The sequence below is a fragment of the Aotus nancymaae genome, unplaced genomic scaffold (assembly GCF_030222135.1).
Source record: "Aotus nancymaae isolate 86718 unplaced genomic scaffold, 86718_ANA_hifiasm-v0.15.2.pri h1tg000077l, whole genome shotgun sequence".
Lineage (NCBI taxonomy): Eukaryota > Metazoa > Chordata > Mammalia > Primates > Aotidae > Aotus > Aotus nancymaae.
Window position 1 is genome coordinate 6,416,834 of NW_026988492.1, and position 25,469 is coordinate 6,442,302.

The window sequence follows — 25,469 nt, forward strand, 5'->3', positions numbered from 1 at the left end:
TATTATAAGAGTCAGGCTTTTTTTTTTTTTTTTTTTAAAGAAAGAGTCACATTTGATCTCCCAGGCTGGAGTGCAGTGGTGCAAATAAGGCTTACTGGAGCCTCAAACTCCTGGACTCACCCAACCCTTTTACCTCAACCTCCTCTATATGAAAAAATGCCACACCTGGCTAATTTTCTTAATTTTATTTTTTGTGAAGATGAGGTCTTACTATGTTACCCAGGCTGGTCTTGAACTCGTGGCTTCAAGCAAGCCTCCCACCTCAGCCTCTCAAAGTATTGGGATTTCAGGCATTGGACCACTTTGCCTGGCCAGTCAGGCCATTTTTCTAAGTACTTACATATCAAAACATGTTTAATTCTCATTAAAACTCCATAAGGTGGATTTAATTGTTTTCCCAATATTACACACAGAGAAACTGAGGCACAAAGAAGTTAACTGATTCATCTCCTTAGCAGTCATCTATTGCTACATAACAAACCACCCAAACCACCCATATTTAGTGGCTTCAAACAATGGCAATTGTTTCTTTTTCTCACTAATCTACAATTTTGGCAAAGATCCACAGGAATGACTTGTCCCTGCTCTCCGTGGTATCAAGAGGAGCAGCTCATCTGGGGCCTGGAGGACCCACTTTCAAGATGACTGACATGGCCTGTAAATTGGCTTCTGATCTCCTGTGAGGTGGGGACCTCAGTTCTTTCTGTGTCAGCTTCTTCTCTGCGGCAAATTGGACTTCCTCACAGTGTGGAGGCTGAATTCCCAGAGGGAGTCTTCTCAGAGGACCAGGTAGTAGTGTGTAGCACTTTTATGAGCTAGACTCAGAAGTCACAAATTGGTAGAAGCTGTCACAAAAGCCAGCCTAGATGCAAAGAGAGAAAAAATTGTCTCAATTTCTTGTTGGGAGAGAGGCAAGGTTCTAGAAGATTCTAGAAGAGCCTGCAGAATTGGAAATACTGCTGTGGCCTTTTTTTGAAAAATACAATCTACAACACACTGCTAATTGAGGTAGCGTATATTCAAACTCAAGTCATCTCACTTCAGAGTCTAGGCTAATTACACCCTAATACTCACTTTTCCTTTGATGCTTCTCCTGTGAAGAGAAGAGCAGACAGTTACCATTTCTCTAGTCCAAAGCAGAGGGCTTTCTTACTGAGAGTTACAGAGATTTTTATCTCTGACTGAGAAAGGTATAGCTATCTTCCTTTCAATTCCAAAAGTAAATAAAATAAAAATTTAAAAAGTCCTTTTGAAAATAAAAACTGTGCAGGATGACAGGCACAGTGGCTCATACCTGTAGTCCCAGCACTTTGGGAGAGCAAGGCAGGAGGATTTCTTGAGCCCAGGAGCTAGAGCCCAGCTTGGGTGTCTCTAAATAAATAAGACACAAAACAAAACTGCGCAAGAGTGTTCTCACTTTTTGGTACACATGACAATCACCCAAGGAGGCTGCTTGGGAGCAGAATGTAGGTTGCTATTTTCAATGTAGAAATTTTAATTCATAAGATTTGAGGGTTGACCAGATGCAATGGCTCACACCTATAATCCCAGCGCTTTGTGAGGCTAAGGTAGAAGGATTGTTTGAGGCCAGGAGTTCAAGACTAGCGTAGGCAACATAGCAAGGCCCCATCTCTGCAAAAATTGTTTTTAAATTAGCTGGATGTGGTATTGTGTGCCTGTAGTCATAGCTACTCAGGAGGCTGAGGAGGGAGGATTTCTTGAGCCAGGGAGTTTGAGGCTATAGCGAGCCATGATTGCACTACTGCACTCCAGCCTGGGTGACAGAGTAAGACACTCTCTCAAAAAATAAGAAGAGGAAGATTTGAGGATAAAGCCCAGAAATCTGCATTTTTCTTCAGCATCCTAATATATTATGATGCAGATGATAAGCACCATGCTTTGAGAAATGACTTCGACATTTTCCATTCTTTTTGGCTAGCCAGCAACTTTAAACACTCTCTCTGTGTTTCGAATTCCCTATCTTTCAAGTCAGCGCCTTCCAGACTTGCCCTTTCTCCCTTGCAGAGAAACATTCTTTTCAGTCTCATTGGCAGCGAGGGTTCAGGGGATGTAGTCCATACCTAGTCAACCAGATGCAGCCCCACAAGACTGTATCTGAAGCAAATGTGTCCAGAACCCATGGTGCAAGCAGATACCCTTGCCATTCCAGAGACAGAATTAATGGTGTTTCCAAGAGCAGAGGCCAGAACTCAGCATCAGAAGGCATTTTTCAGTATCTGTGCCCTCTACTAGGCCACTGTGATCTGAGTATTCTTCCTAGATCCATTGATTCTAAGGCTGTTTTTCTGGCTCTTCCAGGGAATCTGTGAGTGGTTAAGTATTTTTTAATACATTTCTTTTACTTAAACTCACTGCAGATGGTTTCTGTTGTTTGCAACTGAAGAAGGCAACTGCTGGTATGAAGTATTTCTTGCCTTGAAGTTCTCCTTATAATCACTCTCCCTAACAGCAAAGTCTGCACTTCATTTATAAAATGCTTCTGCTTTTGTATTGGCTTATGATTGGTTGCTTCATATTGGCAAATAGGAAATTATGTTTTGGGTTTTGTTTTTTTGAAGGTTTCACTCTGTCACCCAGGCTGTAGTACAGTTGTGCCATCATGGCTCACTGCAGCCTCCACCTCCTCGGCCCAAGCAGTCTTCCCACGTCAGCCTCCCAAGTAGCTGGGGCCACAGGTGCACACCTCCATGCCCAGTTATTTTATATATATATATATTTTTTATTTCCTAGAGACAGGGTCTTCCTGTGTTGCCCAGGATGTTCTCAAACTCTTGGGCTCAAGCGATACTCCCACCCTGGCCACCCAAAGTACGGGGATTACAGGCTTGAGCCACTGTGCCTGGCTGAAAGTATGTTTATATCCATGGATGTTAGTACCTGTGCTGATTATTTTAAGTGTAAATTTCTGCAGTAGGGCCTCTGTCCCTTTGGCTGGTTTTGAATAATTGTGAGCACTCCACTATGCATGAACAACTCCTTTATTGTTATGAAACAAACAGTTACACTGGGTCTCAAGGTAACAGAAGGATTTCTAAAATAAATCAAATGCTTAATTAACAACAAATATTACTTGGTATAACATATTCCACAATAAAAAAAGTCATCTATCCAGGCATGGTGGCACACATCTGAAATCCCAGCTACTTAAGCGTCTGAAGCTGGAGGATGGCTTGAACTCAGGAGTTTAAGACCAACCTGGGCAACATAGTGAGATCCCAATATCTAAAAATAATACTAATTTAAGAAGAAGAGGAATTTAGACAACATTGTAGTTTGCCATAATGAAATCTGATCTTTGACACTATTTGAGCCAATCCTTCCACAGTGGCAAAGAAAGAAAGGGAGAGATAACTTCAGAGAACTGAAGCTGAAGAAATCTTATTTGTTTATGATTACCTAGATTAATCACAGGTCGCCTAGGAAAGGCTCCCTCAGAGTCTGCCTGTATTTAGATAGGGACTCATGTTAGAGCATGAGTCATGGAAAGCCCCAGGGCCTCAGGAGAGTGAGCTGATGTTTCAGAGGTTGCGGGTGTTGGAATGTGAGGCAAAAACTCTTGTCTGGTGGTACATTACAAGGCAATGGAATGAAAGTCATTGGACAACCTAAGTTAAGGTTATTTCTTCAAAGAATAAAATACAGATACGTTGAAAAGGAGAACAGAAAAAATAAGCCTTTGCTTCTTAAAGTGGCTGTCTTTTTCAGTGATCCCTCTGCAGATCCACTTTCTTTTGCTAGATAGTACCGTACTCACATTTCTTTTTCTTTTCTTTTCTTTTTTTTTTTTTTGAGACAGAGTTTCGCTCTGTTGCCAGGCGCCAGGCTAGAGTGCAGTGGCCCAATCTCGGCTCACTGCAACCTCTGCCTTCCGGGTTCAAGCAGTGCACCTGCCTCACCCTCCCAAGTAGCTGGGACTACAGGCATGCACCACCACGCCCAGCTAATTTTTGTATTTTTTAGTAGAGATGGGGTTTCACCATGTTGGCCAGGATGGTCCCAGTCTCTTGACCTCATGATGTGCCCGCCTCGGCTTCCCAAAGTGCTAGGATTACAGGTGTGAGCCACTGCGCCTGGCCTTCTTTTTCTTTCTTTTTTTTTAAGACAGAGTCTCGCTCTGTTGCCCAGGCTGGAGTGCAATGGCGCAATCTCTGCTCACTGCAATCTCCACCTCCTGGGTTCAGGCCATTCTCCTGCCTCAGCCTCCTGAGCAGCAGGGATTACAGGCATATGCCACCATGCGTGACTATTTTTTGTATTTTTAGTAGAGATGGGGTCTCACCATGTTGGCCAGGCTGGTCTCGAACTCCTGACCTCAGGTGATCCACCAACCTTGGCCTCCCAAAGTTGAGATTACAGGTGTGAGCCCCTGAGCCAGGCCTGACATTTCTTATATAGACAAAATAATATAAATTTCTGGGGCATAAACACAGCTCATTATCCTAAAACTCCAATAATCCATAGTGACAGCATGACAAAATAAACTAGACCCCAGTGAAGATGGTAAACATGGTGTACTGGTTATTAACACATAAGCAATCGGGTCTAAATCCATCCTATTGTCATCGGCTTTCTGAGGCTGGGTGGCGTTTATCCTTTGCCAGCTGACTCTGTGTGAGGCTCTGCCATTGGGGGGCGATAGAGAAGAGCTGTGAGGCTGGATGAGGGAGAAGAGAAGAGCTGCTTCCTGTTTGCGTCTTTCTCTGGGCAGTAACAGTTTGTTCCAGTAGCAGCCACTGATTCTAGTCGGCAGCTTTTCCAGCACTCCCAGAACAAGCTTTATGGTGCCTTCTAAGCAGCAGTTGACAGGGACTGTCCTCGGAGGCTCAGTGTGAGCCCCTGGAGCCCCTCCTCAAAGTTCCCGAGGCACCAGCATGGCCCCCTCCTCACAGGTCTAAATTTTCGCTCCATAGGATCTTCTTCCAAACTTCTATGTTTTGGCCATTTCATATTCTTTTCTTTGATCTTCCAGCTTTAGGGGCCCTAGCTGCCACGAAGTAGTTGATACCTTCCTATTCCCTTTTTGCCTTTAGAATTCCTCAATACCTGGCTAATGATTGCTTCCATTAAATTCTCTCTTCTAAAAAGCTAGTGTGGTTCCTACCTCTGGCATGGACCCTGATGACATGGGTGGGCTTCTCCGTCCTCAGGTACATGACTGTTGTGATCAGCACTGCCTTGAATCTCAGAACACATTTTCTTGACAAACATACTGGAATTAGAGGAAGGCATACTGCAGGCATGTTTGTCACTTGTAGTCAATTTAAACTTCCATGAGTTTAGACTGGATGCAATGGCTCACACCTGTCATACTAACACTTTGGGAGACTGAGGAAGGAGGATTGCTTGAGCTCAGGAGTTTGAGACCAGCTTAGGCAATGTAGTGAGGCCCCATCTCTATTTAAAAAATTAAATACAATTTTTAAAGTTATAAATAAACTCCCATGATTTAAATAACTCTGTTTTCAATGTATTATATTTTTCTCTTTGGAAAGTCCTGAGCCAAGAAATCATTGAATTTCCTGATGTAGAAGAAGAATGCCATTCCAGAAAGCTGAGGTTATTTACCCAAATTTATACTGTGTATTAGCACCAAGGACAATAATTCTATATAGATCTTTCACTTATACCATTTACAGAGCCTCATAAAAAACATCTCAGTGGAAAGTTTGATAATTATATTACTCTTGGGCTAATTTGGACAAGTTCTCTTGCTAAAGACAATCAGAAAATCAGGGGAAATTATTTTTTAAATCTCCTTGAAGGTATAAAAAAGCTAACCAAGATAAGATTTGATTAAGCCAAATCATGAATAAGACAGAAGCCTCATGGGTCTGGGAGGACAAAAATAGGTGTTCCAGTCTCACGAAGTGTGGAACACTCTGGTGAACCCTTGGATCTTTAATTAAGGCCCAGAAAGGATGAACAGTAGGAGAAAAAAAAAAAAGTCATTCCTCAAATAGATTTCTGCTCAGTTTCAAGTAGGGTGACACAAAAAATTCCAGTCCCTAAAACTGGATTCAGGTGATTCAAAAGGACTAAGTGCACTGAGGTGCCTGGAAGAAGAAAACAAACTTATCTGGAGACAAAGTTCTCATATAACTTCTACAAACAGTTTTACAAATACAGTTTACAGTACAAAATTAAAAGATATCCAGGCACAAAAAGAGACAAAACAACATAATAAGAACCACACCAAAAAAAGGAAAATGAACATAAACACATAGAGACTCCAGGTGACAGAATTATTATTATTATTATTATTATTATTATTATTATTATTTTGAGACGGAGTTTCGCTTTTGTTACCCAGGCTGGAGTGCAATGGCGCAATCTCGGCTCACCGCAACCTCCGCCTCCTGGGTTCAAGCAATTCTCCTGCCTCAGCCTCCTGAGTAGCTGGGATTACAGGCATGCACCACCATGCCCAGCTAATTTTTTGTATTTTTAGTAGAGACGGGGTTTCACAGTGTTGACCAGGATGGTCTCGATCTCTTGACCTCGTGATCCACCCGCCTCGGCCTCCCAAAGTGCTGGGATTACAGGCGTGAGCCACCGCGCCCGGCCCAGAATTATTATAAAATAAGAATTCTCTTCTAGAGCTTGAGAAAGAGAATGAATAGCCCTGTTGAAATCCTGATTTCAGACTTTAGTCTCCAGAACTGCACATGAATATGTGTTCATTGTTTTAAGACAAAAAAAAGAATTTCAGATACATTCTTCAAGATAACTATGCTTACTATGTTCAAGGGAGTTTTTAAAAAGATTAAAAATTTTGAAAGATAATTGGAATGTATAAAACATGAAATAGGAGATTTAAAAAGGAATCAAATAGAAATTCCAGAACTGAAAACTATGAAAGCAAAATTATGAGCTTTAATGGATAGGGATAAGAGCAGTGTAGATAGAGCTGAAGAAAGTATCAGTGAAATGAAAGTTAAACCAGAAGAAAATATACAGCATGAAACACAGAATAGAAAATGCAGAAGTGAGGATGAGAAAGAAAATTAGAAATCCAGGCAGAATTAAGTGGGTAAATCTAAAGTAAAGTTGACTATACCATGGCCAGAGTGGGGAATGAGAAGATGTAGGTCAAAGTATACAAAATAGCAGGTACATAGGATAGACAGATTGAAAGATCTAATGTTCAACATGAGGACTATAGTTAATGGTGTGCTGCATTCAGGATTCTTGCTAAATAGATTATAGCTGCTGTTGCCACAGTGAAAGGAAATGTGTAACCATGTGAGATACTGGATATGTTAATTTCTTTCACTACAGTAACCATTTACTCTCTCTCTCTCTGTTATGTATGTGTAAACCATCATATTATATACCTTAAAATATACAATAAAGTTTATCTAACAAGTAACTCAACAAGATAACATTGCTAAATTTTGGTAGTCTTTAAAATATGTATAGAATTACAATTTCCACCCCCTCCTCATTTTTATTGTTTTGTTTTTTTGAGACAGAGTCTCACTCTGTCACCCAGGCTGAGTGCAGTGGCATGATCTTGGCTCACTGCAACCTCTGCCTTCCAGGTTCAAGCAATTCTGCCTCAGCCTCCTGAGTATTGGGATTACAGGTGCCAACCATCACACCCAGCTAATTTTTGTATTTTTAGTAGAGATAGGGCTTCACCATGTTGACCAGGTTGGTCTTGAACTCCTGAACTCAGGTGGTCTGCCCACCTCTGCCTCCCAAAGTGCTAGGATTATAGGCATGAGTCACCATGCCTGGACTCATTTTCAAAATAAAAGAAATAAAAAGAAGAAGGGAAAGAAAAGTATACCTAAAATATGACCTGATCAGAAACTCCCTCAGGTTGTCTTCCATGGGGAGAGCAAAGGTTTTCCTTTTTTATCCGCCAGTGACTCTTTAGCAGAGTTTAAGATTTGGTTCCAGAAAATCTGGAAAATACACAGAAAACCAAAAAGTCGAGGTGAAAATCTTTCTTGCTCCCTAGGAATAGTAAAAAGAGTTGCTATTATTAAGTGCTTACTATATTTCAGGCACTGTTGTAAATGCTTTATGGATATTATCTCATTCGATTCTCATTGCAGTCTTATAAAGTAGGGTTTAATTTTCACAGCCTGTTTTATAGATGAGGAAATGGAGACAAAGTGTTAGTAAATGATTAAAGTGACAGCTAAAGTGAGTGGGGACTACAGCCTGAAGCACCATGTACCACAGCTATTCACAGACCCCCTTCCAACTTCATCCCCTTCCAACTTCACCCCTCACAGTTCTTCACATACAATATCCTTAGTAGTCTCTGCAACCTCAGACTATATAGCAACATTGCTTCCACTGGAAAAGGGGCTCTTGTCTGGGTTTTCAGAGGCCATGGATTCTGACTCACATTAGTTTTCACATTAGGGAAACTGTGTGTGGGTCACTAGCATTGAGTAGCTGGAGGTTGCCAGCATCCATCTGATTGATGGTCATCAGGGTGATTCCTAGAGGCATTTGAGATCAGTCATGGTGCCCAGAGTATAGAGTATCATTCCTCTTATGCTAAATACTGCCTTGGAAGCAGAAAGAAGTTATTCTTCCCTCTCTTTATGGTATTATAAAAGCCAGAGAGAGAGAGACTAAACTTCCATATATTTTTGTATCAGGAAATGAGGTCTTCTAAGTTCGAAGCTGAACTCCATTGGCCTCTATTTGGAGACAAGACCTGGGCTACTGATGTGTTCTCTTGTGTTTTGCATTTCAGTATCCTAGAGATGCGCCCTTTGTTGAGATACCAGTAGTTATTTGTGCACATATTTAATAATACCTTATATCTCAGTCTGTTTTGCATTGATAGAATGCCTGAGGCTGGGTAATTTATAAAGAAAAGAGGTTTATTTGGCTTACAATTCTGGTGGCTGGGAGGTTCAAGAGTGGGCAGCTGCATCTGGAGAGGGCCACAGGCTGCTTCAACTCATGGCAGAAGGGGAGTGGATATGTGCAAAGAAATCACACAGCAAGAGAGGATGCCAGAGAGTAACTGAGGAAGCCAGACTTATTTTGTTTTGTTTTTTTGTTTTGAGACAGAGTCTTGCTCTATCGCCAGGCTGGAGTGCAGTGGCGCGATCTCAGCTCACTGCAACCTTCCCTCCCAGGTTCAAGCGATCCTGCTGCCTCAGCTTCCTGAGTAGCTGGGACTACAGGTGCATGCCACCACACCCAGCTAATTTTTGTATTCCAGACTTAACAACCTGCTCTCTCAGGAGCTAGTCTGTTCCTGTGGGAGCCAGAACTCACTCCCTTCATGGTAGGTTGGGAGGGGTGGCATTACTCTATTCATGAGAGATCTCATCCCATCACCCAGACATCTCCCACTATGCCCCACCTCCCAACACTGCCACATTGGTGATTAAATTTCAACGTGAGTTTTAGCAAGGTCAAACCTCATCCAAACCATAGCACCTAATACCTAAACTGAATTGAACTTTATTACAAATCAAATGCAAGGAGGAAAGAATAGGATCTAAAAGTTTTGTGGGGGGTCCTTTCCCTCCCTCCATCCTTTAATTTGGTTGCTTTTTGTGTTTGCAGTTTTGCCTGAGGACACACAATTGCCCTGTCATGGCCCTCATCACTCAGAAACTTCCAGATTCCTTCTTTCAGGTGGATCTGCCCTGCCAGGCAGAGGCCGGCCCCTCTGTCTCAGTGCTCCCACAAAATCCTGTGACCTCAAAGAGATAAGGGAGGCCTTCATACTGGGGGTCACTGCCAAAAAAATCGTAATTTTGTTGTGCTTTTTTTTTTTAGATGGAGTCTTGCTATGTCACCAGGCTGGAATGCAGTAGCACAATTTTGGCTCACTGCAACCTCCAACTCCCTGGTTCAAACGATTCTCCTGCCTCGGCCTCCCAAGTAGCTGGGATTACAGGTACATGCCACCATACCCAGCTAATTTTTGTATTTTTTGTAGAGATGGGGTTTCACCATGTTGGCCAGGGTGATCTCGATCTCTTGACCTCATGATCTGCCCTCCTAGGCCTCCCAAAGTGCTGGGATTACAGGCATGAGCCACTGCATCCAGCCTGTTGTGCATTTTAAAAAGCATTTCATTAGGAGTGAATGTCTGGAAAGCTCTTTCCCCAGATAGCTGCATGGCAAGAGCCATTCCTTCTACTAGGTCTTTGGCAGATGCCTGTCTTAATTACTCTATCAAAAATTGTAAGCACCCTGCAACCTTCAGCGGTCTACACCTCACCCCGTTTTGGTTGTCGACACAGAACTGATCATGGGATGACGAATACAATATTATACTTGAGTATTCCCATCTTCTGCCTTCATAGAAGGATTTTTGTTTTGCTTACTGTCATATTTGCATAGCACAGAGTGGTGCCTGGAACTCTGTAGACACTCGGCAACTATTTGCTGAATGGATTGTTGTATACTGCTCAGAAATTAACCCAATGTTATGCTCATTGATGCACACATGCACACACCCGCACTTTGAAGTACAGGATGTCTGTGCCCTAGTATCATTTGGATGTTCTGGATGTAGATATGTTTTAATCTTGGAGCAGGCTGAAACACTAAGGGTTTATCTGTGTAAGCACAGAGCCTCATGTGTTGCCTGGGGTGAAATGTATTCACCATCTCTCTTTTTTCCTCCAACAATCTGTCTCCCCTCCCTGACACGCACAGTCCTTGACTTCTTACCCTTGGTGAAGGTGCTGATTCAGCCTTTATGGAAGAGCTGGGTGCTGTGGAAGAGAGGGACAGCCACCTCTCAGTCTGAGAGGTGCAACCAGGATTGAGTCTGAAGGCGCTTCAGAGTTGCAGAAAGGACTGTGGTCATGCCAGATGCTCAGCATGGCACTGGACTTGGGTCCAGATGCCTTCACAGTAGTCTGACCACAATTCAAGCAGAGGCTTTGAGGATCCAGTTCTGCGTTCATAGATCAGCCTTGTTCATGAGGCAGCTCACAGTTCAACCAAAGTCATTCTCCCCCTAGAGAGGCACGCTGGGCATAGTTTGGCAGCGTGAATCTCTCAGAGCAATAAACATCTGACACACACAGATGCAGCAGTGAAAATGGTTGCTCTCTTTGGGTAAAGAGCCAGACAGCAAAAGGACAGTTTCAGAACTGGCCCACGATCTGCTGTGTCCAACTTAGAGCCAACAAATACATTGGTTGTCGCTATGCCTTTTTCTCCAAAATTCTACCTATCAGGGACTAAAATGAGTTTTTCCTTAATAAGGAATCAAATTCCTTAAGAATTTAGAAAGATCTAGAGGAATCACATTTCTCCAGATTCAAATGTAGCTCTTGAGGAAATAACACTCTTCATCACATATTTTTCCATTAATCCTCGAAACCTCACACCAAGCCCTCAAAACTTGTGACAAATGTGTTTGCTCTTACTGCTGTCGGTGCCCTGGGTATCTGGGGTCCATCCCTAGAACATCCCTCTAGGCAGCAGGAACAGGGCTGCCCTGGCGACGTGGGGGCATGCACTCTGTCTGGGGTTTATGGTTCAATAAGCAGAAGTGACTCACTGACATAAGAAAGTGGCTTGAACCCGACAGGGGTGCAATCAATATGGATATTTTGGGCTCCCCTTCATGCTTCAGCAAGTATCCGGATGCCTGTTATCATCCTCTTTGTTCACCCTCATTGTCCAGACAACCTCACAATAGAAACTGCATACACTTCAGATCCAATCACCGTTTAATAAACCCACTCTTCCCCACGAGCTCCTAGGAAAATGTATACACTGGCACAGAAAGACCTGTCTGTTCAGTTCAGCGATAGGAGACGGGAGGGGAAAAAAATGCAAAGCCATTTTGCTTATTATCTCCTTTTGCTCCTGTTTCTCCAGGCACCCTCCGGCAATCTCAGCTGAAATCTGGCTTTAGAGCTACTTAAGCCAGGTTCCATTTCCTCCTGGTGACACATTCTTGATAGCCTTGATGGTAGTCAAACACTGGAGGGCTGTGGAGTCTCTGCTAGGCCAGATGGCTTCAGAGCTCCACCTTTGTGTTCTGTCTTTCCTGCTTTCATTTATGGCTCTCTCTTTCCCTCTGTGTGTGTGTGTGTGTGCATGCGCACATACACACACACACACACACAGAATTTTTTAGGAATATTTCAAACTATTTAACTCCATGCTCAAAATTTTTTTCTTCCTGACCTTTTTTTTTCTTGTTCTACTATTTCCATCCCCTTGCTGTGGTTTTGCTGCTGCGTGCGTCTGTGTTATGCCGAGGGCAGGGAACATTCCATGCTCTACACTCGGTCTCCAGCCTTGATGACAGAGCTGCTTCCCAGGTCCCCACTGTCCCTCGCTCCCCTCGGCAGAGCCCTTTGAACTTCTCTTTGGCATCTGTCACTTTCCTCCTTATCCTTTTGTGATTCTGCACACTTGGCTGTCTCCTCTTCTAAGTGGTAAGCTTCCTGAGGGAAGGAGTAGGATTTTACTCATTTTGGAATCTCCCAAGCACCTAGCTCCATGAGTGGTTTTGATGAATGGCTGAATGAACATCTGCAGTGAAACCTGTTCTCTTCTCCCTCCATTTAGCTCTTTCTGTTGTTCTTCAGCATTGTCACCAGAGGAACACAGAAAATGCAAGGAGGTGAGATTGTGCTTGTTTAGTATAAATGCATCAGCTGGTTAAATACATATACATGTATATATTTTATATATATATACATACACATATGTATGCATACATACATGCACACACACACACATATAGAGAGAGAGAGAAAGAGAAAGAGATCTCCCTCTGTTACCCAAGCTGGAGTGTAATGGCACCATCATAGCTGACTACACCCTCTAATTCCTGGGCTCAAGCCATCCTTCCACCTCAGCCTCCTTAAGTAGCTGGGACTGCAGGTGCATGCCACCACGCCAGCTAATTTTTTAAATTTTTTGTAGAAATAGGGTCTCACTGTGTTGCCCAGGTTGGTCTTGAACTTTTGACCTCCAGCAGTCGTCCCTCCTTGGGGTCCTAAAGCACTGAGATTACAGGTGTGAGCCATCGTATCCTGCTGGTTAAATATGATTGTGCCTGACTGCATTGCCCAGTGGCTCCATGAGCATGGTGGTCAGTGCCGACCTTGATGAGGGTAGCATTTGCAGGCTTGTGGGGCCAGACACTGATTGTGAGCCCAGCAGGGCTGCTCTTAGCTCCCCAACGACACCAGGAGCTACCTACATGACCCTGGATAAGGCTCCTGTCCATCTTCAGTTTTGTCACTTGTCAAATAGGAATAACAACAGCTATCTCACAAAATAGGTGTGAAGATTAGAACTGAAATATACAGAGTACTTAGTACAGTTCTTGGCACAATATTGGCCTCCAATAATCCAAATGCATTTTTACTTATTTGAGCTGTCTTTTCCCCCATGACTGTGGGCAATGTTAGTGCTACCAAAATGCCAGAGAAAAGGTACAGAGAGAGGTGGAACTGGACAGAACTACCCCGTCTCCTTCTTGCTGCTGATATCCAAGTTTTGTTAATAGAAAGAAAATGATGACTTTTCCAAAAAATGTAGGTGAATACCAATATTATGTGAATACCAATAAAGTTGCCACTGGATTCAGTGGTAAATCTTCAAGTTTAGACTTGAAGTTGCATTTTAGAATTGTCAGATAAAGTCACAGGTTGAAGGGTTTTGTGGAAATATTTTCAGTCATCAAACATCTTGCAGAAATAGTAAGTACTTTGAGGAACTTCAGAGAAGGGAAAAGATATGGCCCCCTACTTTTGAGTTTATATTAATAACACATGGCCAAAAGTAGCTTTTCACTTCCTGAAAGACTAGGACCCAGCTCAAGCACTTGCTCTCAATGGCTACCTTTCTTGCTAGAAGGTTCCGTGATTGCAGGTCAGCACTTGGGCCAGGGCTCTATTTCTCTTGGCTAAGCTTCCTATAGGTAATCAGACCACTGGGTTTACATCATGCAAAACAGAATAAGGATCAGTAATCCCTCCCACCAGAGGGTAGGTTTCTGTCGGGCTTTCTGCACAGCAGAGGATAGTAAAGAAAAGAGAAAAGGAAAGGAGATAGAAGTGAAAAAAGAAGGAATACAGTTTCTTTGTTCAGCGTCTATTAAGTGCCTGCTACATGGTAGACACTTCCTGGGGCAACACTTAGAGAGGTAAGAGAAAAATGAAGAGAGCTTGACATCAGAGAAAGCCAGGGAGTAAAAGACTTCCAAGAAGGAAGGGCTGTTATGCGAATACCAATAAAGTCGCCACTGGATTCAATGGTAAGATAGTCACTGCTATTCTGGGGTAGAAAAGTTTCAGTTAAATGGTGGCAGCAGAAACAAAACTGTGATAGGACAATGAGCAAATGAAAGATGAGGGGAAGCTGGGCACGGGGGCTCATGCCTGTAATCCTAGGACTTTGGGAGGCTAAGGCAGGAGGATTGCTCGAACCTAGGAGTTGGAGGCTGAATGAGCCATGATCAGACCGCTGTACTCCAGCCCTGGGTGATAGAGTGAGATTCTATCTCAAAAAATAAAAATAAAATTAAGATTAGGAAATGTGGACATCAGACAGCTCTTTACGAATCTTTACTGAGAAGAAACTCAGAATTGAAAGGCAGAGGCTGGAGCGAAACACAGGGTGGAAGGATGGGTGTGTTGGCTTCTTCTCAGCTGGGAGCCATCTGAACGTGCAAGTGAGAAGGCCGTTTAAATGGGAGAGGCTGAAGGTATAGGAGGAGAGTGAGGGTGAGAGGTAACGTTGAGATTCCTAAGGAGCAGGAGGGTTGGGGTTAGCCTTCGCCAGGAGGAAGGACACACATTCCATTGAGACTTGGGAAAGGGAACAAGGATGAATGGAGCGTGGGACACCTACCAATGGGAGGAAGGGGATTAGGATTTGGGGCAGTTCCTGTCCTTAGACTTTTGTCCTCAAAATGACGAGGAAACAAGTTAATTGATGAGCGTTTTGGAAGAGATGGTGAAAAGAGAGCTTGAAAAGAGAACTTAAAAAGAGAGGAAGGGTTTCAAAAGTTGAGACTGAGAGAGAGAGAACAAGAGGTGTAAAAGGATCACAAGGCCTAGCTGATGTCGAAGGCCATGAAAATGTAGTGAAGCGTCTTTCTCCAGAAGCATCCAGTAGTTGAGGGTGTGATTTATTCAGTGGTGGAGATACGGGGTCTGAGAAGATCGAGGTTAAGTGTCTTTCTCCAGAAGCATTCAACAGTTGGGTGTATGATTTATTCAATAGTGGAGGTATGGGGTCTGAGACAGGATCTCGCCATGTTGCCCAGAGCAGCCTCAAGCAATCCTCCTGCCTCAGCCTCCCAACGTACTAGGATTACAGGCATGAGCTCCCGTGCCCAGCTTCCCCTCATCTTTCATCTGCTCGTTGTCCTATCATAGTTTCTGTTGCCACCGTTTTATTGAAACTCTTCTACCCCAGAATAGTGTAACCACCAAGGGGGTCACCTTGCCCACTGGTGGGTTCCAGGTTGGCATTTCATTAAGTAAATGTGACCTAGGTACAAGAGCAATAACTTTTCACAAAAGGTAGCAGGCACAGGCAGAAAGGAAGGTTTCTCATAACAGCCTGCAGCATGACTCCGTGATAACCTGACCCCGAATTGTCTCCCCAGAGGTAGGAAGTTTTCTGGAAAACCTAGGCAGCAATCAAGGATGGCTGCTCAAATTTCCTGCCCTGCTTTTCCTACTATCCCAGGAAAATTCCCACCAGGACACAGCATTTGGGGTAGGAGACTGATTCTGTGCTAATTAGCAGTCCAAATTCACAAGCTTAGGTACTCCTGGGCTTGTTCAATGCCAAGTTCAGACCATAAGTAAACCAGTTTCACTCTATGGCTAACCCCACCATGGCACCAGAGAACCACAGAGTGACCTGTTGCTCAAACATTTTTCCATCAAAGCACATTTGCCGCTTAAACTATTCAACCCCAGGAAGGCTGAATTTTATTTCTTTCTTTTTTTTTTTCAAAAGTGTCAAAAATACACTATTCACTTAGAAGAGAACTGCCACTACAAGCTTTAAGACTTCCTTGATTTAGGAAAAGCAGAGGGAATTAGCACAAGCGGGAGAGACGCAAGAACAAGGGAGTGAAAGGCCACAGGAGGCAGGAAGGGCCATTTGTGGTTAAGCAGGTATCCCGTAAAGACTTTGATAATTGAGTGCTGCTGTGATGTGTGAATGAGGCCCTACAGCCGGGACTGCACTCCAGCTTTGGTTTTTGATCTCTGTCAGTAATGAGATGCCAGCAGCCCCTACTTCAAAGCCTTAACTGATACCGATAATCTCCTGAAAGACTCCCAGAATTTCAAGTGATCTCTCAAACTAAAGTTTGGAGGATTACTAGACAACAGCACAGATGACGGAAGAGGCACTGCTTGTTTGATATTTGCTCTTTGATTTCTTTTAAATATTTTCGTTTTCAGTTTCCCAAAGGGCTGGTCTGTAGTTTCTAAACCCTTAACACTAAAGATTAGCATTGTCAGATTATCGCTGTCTGGGTACTGGGGGGACCACGGGACGTCCATAAATTTTATCTTTCCTTTTTTTAAAAAAATCCCAATTGTCTGTGAAAACACAGCCACTTCAGATTCAGTGACAAATGTGGTGCAGGGTAACAGTATCCAGCCTGCAATGGAGACAGAGCTTTCCTGAAAAATCCGTAGCCACTCCGAGGTTACTCTCAGATTCTTTTGAGGTTTAATCTCTTTTCCGAAACAGTTGTGCCCTCCTGGAGGGGGAGGAGTCGGGACAAAAGGCCACAGCCTGTGAAAAACATGTTATAAATGTTATAAAGCAGCATTGGTATTTGTTTCTGGTACCCAATTATGCTCTGAGTTGAAAGCATATAATTTCCAAGACATATTGTACCGGGAAACATATTTGGGTATTTTATAGCAGACAGCCTCACACTCTGGAAGCAAAACAGCAGGCTGAGGTCATGCCTCATGACCTGGTCTTTTGTTATCCTCAGGCACAAAAAAAAAAAAGCAACATTTCAGTGCCCAAGAAAACACATGAGACCCAAAGGTTAGAGGCAACCATGAATTGATCTGCTTAAAGAAAGGTATAAATACTTTACACCCTCAATATACCTAAAGTTTACTCTGAAGGATGTCTCAGAGTTAGAATACCAAGAAAATCCTGCAGTGTGTCATATTCTGTTCTAAGGATGTGATGTGTGTCAGCTCTATCAGGCCAGGCACGCAGTGTCTCCGGTCCACAGCTGTACTCCCACACCAGCACCATTCCTGCCAATGTGTTTGTTGACTGGCTGATGGTTGTGATGGGGACAGCATATCAGTGAAGTGCTCCCAGGTCACCAAGAAGTGTGCAGAGGCCAAAACTATATGTCCTTGCTTTACCTAGTAGATGGAAACTGTGGTCTCAGCTGCAGCAACAGCATTCGGTGTTCACAGAAGTTTGGTAACCTCACTGATATGATATTGCTGGTGTGGTAGAGGTTGCTAACACTCACCAACATCCCCTTCCTGGGGACGTCCCCACAGCTAGACTGTACTTCTAGTCCCCTGGCCTCTAGGCAAGGCCACGTGGCTGGTTCTCACCAATGGAGAGAAGCAAGAGAGATGTAGGCCACTTTTTGCCTGAAGCAGCTTAAAAACAAGTAGGTCTTCTCTACCACCTCTCTCTTTCCCCTTCTGTAACTTAATGCCAAAGAAGATGAGGCCATAGAATGAGAAAAAGCATATAAGAAGCATGACTGCCCATATGAAGCAGAACCCACCTGCATTGCATAGAACTGTGTTATGAGCAAGAAATAAGCATGCCTTAGGTTACCTATTGCGGGCTGTTTGTTACAGCATCTGGCTTACCCTGACTGATGCAAACACTAAGTAGTGGTAGAGCTGTTGTCTGAACCTAGCTCTGTTTCACTTGAAATCTGGGTTCTTCTGCATCGTCAATGTTCTTACAGTTAAAAATACAACTGCAGAAACTCAGTCACCTTCAATGTCAGTGTCACCTCTCCAGGTAACTTTTCTGTTTCTCCTGTCTGGATTGGGAACCTAATGTCCCTGTCCTATTGCTCCTTGTATACTTATCTTCTCTAGTCCTTGCCACATAAACGTTTAATGACTCATATCTTAATCCACAGAGGCAACGTAAGTCTAGCAAGCAGTAGTTGCTCATTTAATGTTTATTTATCCAAATGAAACTAAAGGGAATCATCTTGTTCCTTGAATTTTCTGCCTAACAAGGTGAAACAGACAAAGCTAGACAAAATAAGACAAAGCAAAAAATAAGACTAGAAAAAGAAAAAACAAAACACTCTGTGTCTGATTCCATGCTGCTGAAGGTCCCACTAAAACGCATTGGTCTACAAGTGTAGTTCAGTGAAATGAAGTTCAGTGTTTCTCTGAGGACTCAATAAATTGCTTGGATCTTGGTTCCCAAGTCCAGCTCTGCTCTGGCTCTGGAGTCAGCTCACCTGGCTGTGTTGTGCCTGGGCCCCGCTGAGATCTCCTGAGTTAACACCTCTCAAGAATGAAGGACGTGAACATGCACCAAGGTAACCCTGATGCTCAGTCCAGACTCTTGCTTCAAATGTGGAAGGCAGGGGAAATGTGTTCCATTTGCCTTGTCTAAATGGCAGGACTTGAGGATCTGGTCCCCAACAGCTGGCCTTGGAGAAGACCCAGCATGTCAACTCAGGCCTCTGCTGGGTTCCAGCTTCCTCTCGAGGCACTGAGAATATTAAAAACAACATGCTTCTCTCTTTGTCTTCTGATATATCTAGCTCACTTGCAGCCCTCATCCACAGCACTTTAGAGCCACGGATAATGTGACATGGGTGTGGGTACCCCTGACAGAGGTGCGATTTGTAAGACAGGTCCACTGAGGTCTAGACACCTTTTCAAAACCCTCTCAGAACATCATCAGGTGGGATACGGGAAAGAAGTCATCCTTTCTGTTGGGCACAGCGACAAGACAGCACAGATCTTGGCTGGTGCCATGGTATAAGAACTTCAAGCTTTGATTTTATTTATTTTATTTTTATTTTTTTGAGACAGAGTCTCACTCTGTTGCCAGGCTGGAGTGCAGTGGTGAGATCTCAGCTCACTATAACCTCTGCCTCTCTGGTTCAAGTGATTCTCCTGCCTCAGCCTCTCGAGTGACTAGGACTTCAGGTGTGTGCCACCACACCCAGCTAATTTTTGTATTTTCACTAGACGGGGTTTCACCATGTTGGCCAGGATGGTCTTGATCTCTTGACTTCACCATCTGTCTGCTTTGGCCTCTCAAAGTGCTGGGATTACAGGCTTGAGCTACCACACCCAGCCCAAGCTTTGATTTTAAGTTGAGAAAAGAAGAAGAGCTTTATAAGCTTGGAATTGATGGCTCAATTGCCATTGTGCTGCTACAACAGTAATATCAGAAAGGAGAGATCAGCTTTTGTTCCATTGTCTCCCTTTCTCTCTTCCCTTGTCCCTTCCATACCCCACACCTCTCTGATGAGCAAAGCGAGCTGATGTTTACTGTGTTCTAAAGACCGATGAGAAATGTGCATACAGCACAGATCACAGGACTTCCTGTGCAGCTAGCAGCAGAAGGACAGCTTCTGCAACCCTCTGTGCATCTCTCGGTGGAGCTGTTAGACTTAGTTCCTCTCGGGGCCTTTGCATTCTTTGGGCTCTTGATTTTGTGAGAGATGAGACCTGTTTCCAATCAGGTTCTGTTTACCTGGGAGTTACTCTACCTTCCTTAAGTCCAGGAACTTCACACAAAGACCTCCGCCCAATCCAACCCAACACACACCGGAAGAGGAGCATCTAGAATGAGGGACATGTTGCCTCTACTCACAAGTGAAAGGGACATAGCTCATGATCATCCCTAGATAATTTAGTCACATAATGTCCTGAATTTCTTCTTCCTCTACTTGGGGTTTCTAAGGGTGAAATGCATTCAGGCATGTAGAACAATGTGAACAGTGTCTGGGTAAATACGACATACCCATTTGTTATAAATGCTATTATGGTTGCATTTTAGATGAAGTAAAACATTCTGGATAACTAGTCTTGGGAAAGCTTACAGTAGGTTGCATTTAATGTTGAAACACTTACTCATAGTCATGCATATAAAGAGGTTTTCCTGGGAGATCTGGGAAGTGGTAAGATATTCTAGTATCTTCCACCTTCCTCTCATCTTCCATTCAAGATTTTCTGCTTCTTTATCCCCATCTGCCGTGTGCCACTCACAACTCCACGGCCTCCTAGACAACTCTGCTGGAGTAGATCTCACTCTGGAGCCCCAAATGCCTCTTCCCCTTCCAATGAAACAACATCACCCCCTCACATAACTAACTTCAGCTAGTTCCTGTCACTAATTTAAATAAACTCACCCTCAAAGTTGGCATGACTTACGGATTTAAAACGTTCGCCCTTTCGGGGACAGCTGGGGTTGCAGTTTTTTCCTACTCTATTTGGCATCAAATCTCACCATTTATTCAGTCCAGAGACATTGACGGAGTGTCTAGTATGTGTCAGGAACTGTCTTACACACTGGAGATGTGATGATAGGCAAGATGGACCTTCCTGGAATGTCCACTGTATGGATGAGACAGACAGTAATAAGTCAACAAATGAATAAATAGAATTTAGCCAGTTATTTAGGATCTTACATGTTGCTCTCTTTTCAGCAGCCTCTAAGGCTAGAGGGCTTGCTTGGTCTTGAATTGCTGTGGATAATTTGTGTGAGAGAATATTTGAATGTTGAGAGTCAGGTGCTCAAAGCAGCAGCCAGGCAGACAGAGAAAAAGTTGTTTTCAGATGCGTCGTGAACAGGTCGCCCTTCTGATTGCTTTTGACCTTGTTTCTGCCACCCACTGGTGCTGTGCCCAGCTCCAAGCATACCGGATTCCTACTGCAGCCTATCAAATATTTACACTGACATTACAAATATGTACATTATTTACTTTAGCTTCTATAAAATATTTACATGTCATGCTAAATATACACAACATATTATGTTGCACTGTGTTTTTCCTGCTGCAAGTCACAGAGACTGTCTGGAACTTTCCAAAAATCATGAGGAAAGATCAGTGTGAAGGGAGCGTCCAGGGTGGGCACGTTAGGAGAAAGAAGCTGTGTCTACCTGCAACCCAGGGAAGGTGCTCTCCGGGGAGAAGCAGGACATTGAAGATCTGTCCAAGAGAAAATAATTGTGCACTTTGTCCTCCATACTTTTCCTCTACATTTAGTTCCTGGTTCGAAATAAGCACTGAGACTGAGATCACGCAGCGCTCAAACAAACAGAAGCTCTCACTCACCTCTGACACTGGAGACACCAGTTAGATAGGTCCATTGGAACAAATACCAGGGCCAGGAGCTCAGAGCCCCTTGTGGGATGCATTCATGGTCCACAGAATGCTTTAGAAAATCTTGGCAGCCCTGTTTGGGTGCCCACCACATCACTACACTTCCCACCTATAGGAGGGGCCACCCACACCCACTGTCCATCTCACACCACAGGTGAGGTTAAGCCATGCTGATGCCTCTGAAGCAGGCTCTTGTCCAGTTACATTGTAACACTGAATGTGTATTCCTGCACAAATTACATCTCAACCTGATCTTGCATCTCTTTTTCAGCTTCCTAATGATCTGAGTGCCTGGCAGACAACACTGTCTCCAAAGACTTTGCTCATTCCACTTGTCTCTTTAAAAATGTCCTGATGGGAACATTGATGATCATCTTTGAGCTTTTCATCAGCTGTATTTCCCTCTGTGTTGTGTCTTTGAGGTCAAGGCTTGTTTTTCCTTCAAGCCTATCGTCTTCTCCAGGGTCCAGAAATATGTTCTTGCCTTAATAACTTCATGATGGGTACAATGTTTATAACCAAAGGGGACCCTGCTTAGTGAGGGCGTAAATGTATCATTTCAGAATCAGTAATGCTCCACACTTCAGAACCTCCTGCTACAGGCGTGTAGATGAGCCCAAGGCAAAGAATAAAAGGTCTTGCCTTGTGGATGTCACTGTTTCCATGTTCATCTGCTGCCAGCAGTGTTATGTTATTAGGGGAGATGCTGATAGAAGCCTCATCTCAGTGCATACAAGTCAAGATCTCTGTGGTTTTAATAACTTGGTAATGGCGGTAATGGCCTTGGCCAACTTTTCTCGTAAAGATAATACCAATAATCTTGGCACATACAAAGAGAAACCAGTCAGCTTCCAAGCTCTCTGGATTTACTGTATGCCCTTATAAAAGGGGCTTCCCACAACATTCAGCCCTTTTTTATCCTTTCAGCCTTCTACCATATAGGACATGACGTTCCTCCTTGCCTCTCAGGAAGATGCCATGTTGAAGGCACCGTCTTGGAAGCAGTGTGTGGGCTCTCACCAGACACTGAACCTGCTAATGCCCAATATAGACTTCCCTAGTCTCCATTGCCCTGATTTCCTAGTTTCCATAGTTGTCAGCAATAAATTTATGTTGTTTGTAAATTACCCAGCCTAAGATGTTTTGTTACAGCAGCATGAATAGACTAAGACAATATACCTGCCTTTTCTGTTACCAGTCTGTAAATTCCTCTATAGAATATAAAGCCTCTGTATTAGCGGTCTTATTTTTGTGGACTCTCCTAGACGTCAAGGAATCCACCTGTTGTAACAGTGATTCAATGTCTTAGACTATTCAGACTACTATAACAAAATACCATAAAATGGGTAGCTTATAAACAAGTTAAATTTGTTTCTCACAGTTCTGGAGGCTGGGAAGTCCAAGATCAAGCAGTCAGCAGATTCTGATGAGGACCTGGTTTACAGATGATGCTTTCTGGCTGTGTCCTCACATGGGGGAAGGGGCAAGCTAGTTCTGTGAGGTCTCTTTTATAAAGGCACTAATCCCATTCATCAGGGTTCCACCCTCGTAATCAAGGCTTCCCCTTGGGGGTTAGAAATTCAACTCATGAATTTTTACACCATCACACTGCACCTTCGCATTTTCTCCACATTTTAAATGAAAGTACAGAACCTTGGGAAATTAGAAACTCCTCTCTCCCAGATGTCAGGCCATCCTTACGCATTCACGGTAGCGCCGCTAAGTTGTGTTTGTGTAACCTAGCTCAGCTGGCGTGGGAGCCAGGACAGGCCTGCGGTGCCCTCCTCCCACCGCTCCTCACCATCACCCTGAAACAGCTCTCCTTGTCCAGAACTCCACCCATACAGTAACCCAATCCCCTTAGCCCCTGCGACCTAGCCAGATACTGACTCACTCTGCTAGGTGTTAAGGTGTTACTACATCTCTCTCTGGGGATGGAGCTTTTTATAGAAAACTCTGAAAGACTAAAACAAGGCTCAAAAGAATAAATGGTTGAAAGTCAGAGGTGGTGACAATTCATTAGAGGACACATCTGGGGATAGAGGGCCCCCCCACTCTCCCCATATAGGCAGTCTCCTCTGGGGAGGGGGTGCCCAGTTGGATGAATGCCCCTGTCAGTGTGTCAACTGGAATGCAGAACTTGATTTCCCCTGGCCCTTGGGCCTCTGCCAAGGCCTTCAGATTTGCTGAAGAATGGCACCATTAACCAGTTACAGAGGCTGTCTGCTTCAGCATGGAGGAAGGAGGGGATGGTGTCTGAGGCTTTTAGATTGGAGCCTGGATTGGAGAGAAGGAAGAATAAAAGGAGCAGATGCTGTCAAAATAGTTTATTGGCTTGATTCATTGGGTTCAGCAGCTGCCACAAAGAAAACAGATTCCTAGAGGACTACCAGCCAGACAGTGTGCTCTTTCAAGGGAGCTCGATGGAAAGCGAAGATAAGGCTTTGCTTTTAAGGTATCATGCTTACCTTAACTGGGATTCCTTTTAAAAATGGCAGTGTGTGTGTGTGTGTGTGTGTGTGTGTGTGTCTCTGTGTCGGGAAGGAGACAGGGATGTAGCAGTACCAGGACGCCAGTGTGCAAAGCCATCGTTTTTATGCATTCCTCCTTCCCCAAACTCATGCCACCAAGAACTCAGCTAAGGATTGTGAATAAACAGAGCTTTTCTGTGTCAGCCTCATTCATACTCAGCAACTTAATTCCGGAGATAAGGGTCTGAAGCACACAGCACAAAGCTTCTGGAAACCACCCCGACTTCACCCCTCCCCAGGAACCCCACCCTAGCCGAGGTTATGGGGCTGCAGTGTTCCCACTGCTGGGTGAAACAGGGTTTAAATGTCCACTAAGTGAACTGCTGCTAGAACAATTTGTCTTTTTAACTCTCTAAATTATTTTTATTTTCTTTATTAAGCTAAATAAAGAAGAGAGCATAAAATATAATGGATTAGCTAAGGAATGATAATAAAGCAACTCCAGGGGAACCATGACTTGGGTCAAGAAAGAAAATGTGGTCAGCTCCTGGGAAGTTCTCTTGTGGCTGCTCCATCCTGACCTCGCAGCTTCTACATCCAAGGGCAACTTGGTCATCCTTACCTCACAGATTCTCCCAGCCAGAGGACACCTCCCCATCCTTACCTCACACCTCCCCCACCCAGAGGACACCTGCCCATCCTTACCTCACACCTCCCCCACCCAGAGGACACCTGCCCCATCCTGACCTCAGAGCTCCCACACCCTTGGGACACCTGGCCCCTCCTGATCTCACACCTCCCCACCCTTTTGCCTTGGATGGCAACACTATCTATGTAGCGTCTCCAACGTGCAGTGCATATTCTAGTGGGTGACATTTGACATGGTTTTTGTTGGAACTGGGGTGAATATTTAAATTCGAATTATATATTTATATTATTGTATATGAGGAGGAAATAACCCTCAAAATAGTGATTTTATAGCTAATAGGCTAAAGAAGGTGGTTTTTAAAAAATTCAGAATGATTTAAAGAAAAGCATGAAGGTAATAAGATTATGGCATGTATAAATATGGCAAAATCTTGAAGTTGGCACACAATGACCACTACCGTGGAAACCCTATTTTTAAGGCATTTCAGCAACACCCTGTCAGGGCAAGCAGCAACTTCAGAGTCATGCAAACCAGTGTTCCCCCAACTTCCCTGCTAAGATGTGCTTGTTATCTGTACTGATTCCAGGCTCCTCCTCTGGCCCACAGATCCCAGATTCTCAAAAGGGAGCCCAGGGATCTGAATGTTTTGCAGGAATCTCAGGTGACTTGTGACCTGTACAGATGAGAAGGTTTAGATGGGGTCCAATTCCTGTGGTTTGAGATAAACCCTGACACTCCTTCATATCTAGACCAGGAGCAAGTCCTCGAACCTGGATTCTGACTCCGGCAGAACCAGGGTCCTCTGGTTCCCACACCAGGGTCTTTTCCCCTGTGCTGGGTGAGTGGAGAGCTCCAGCTTCCAATGATCACCCTCCAGAAGGTTAGAGCAGGGAAAGGCAGAAACTGGGTGGATGGAATCTAGAAGCCACAGTTACCTGAGGCCGAGAAAAGCAGAGACAAAAAGAGGGGTGGACCAGGGATCTTATATATGTGAGAGAGCGAGGAACCTGGGAGTGAGAATGGG

At 43.9% G+C, this 25,469-nt stretch overlaps 1 long non-coding RNA gene across 2 annotated transcripts in view; it reads right to left on the reverse strand.

The window, feature by feature from the left end:
* Positions 1–247: 247 nt before the first annotated feature.
* Positions 248–25,469, reverse strand: part of LOC105732165 (uncharacterized) — a 42,226-nt gene continuing 17,004 nt past the window's right edge. For both annotated transcript variants that reach the window (XR_010339517.1, XR_010339516.1), the window contains exon 4: positions 248–862. This is a non-coding gene — a long non-coding RNA (uncharacterized LOC105732165). The remainder of the gene's footprint in view (positions 863–25,469) is intronic.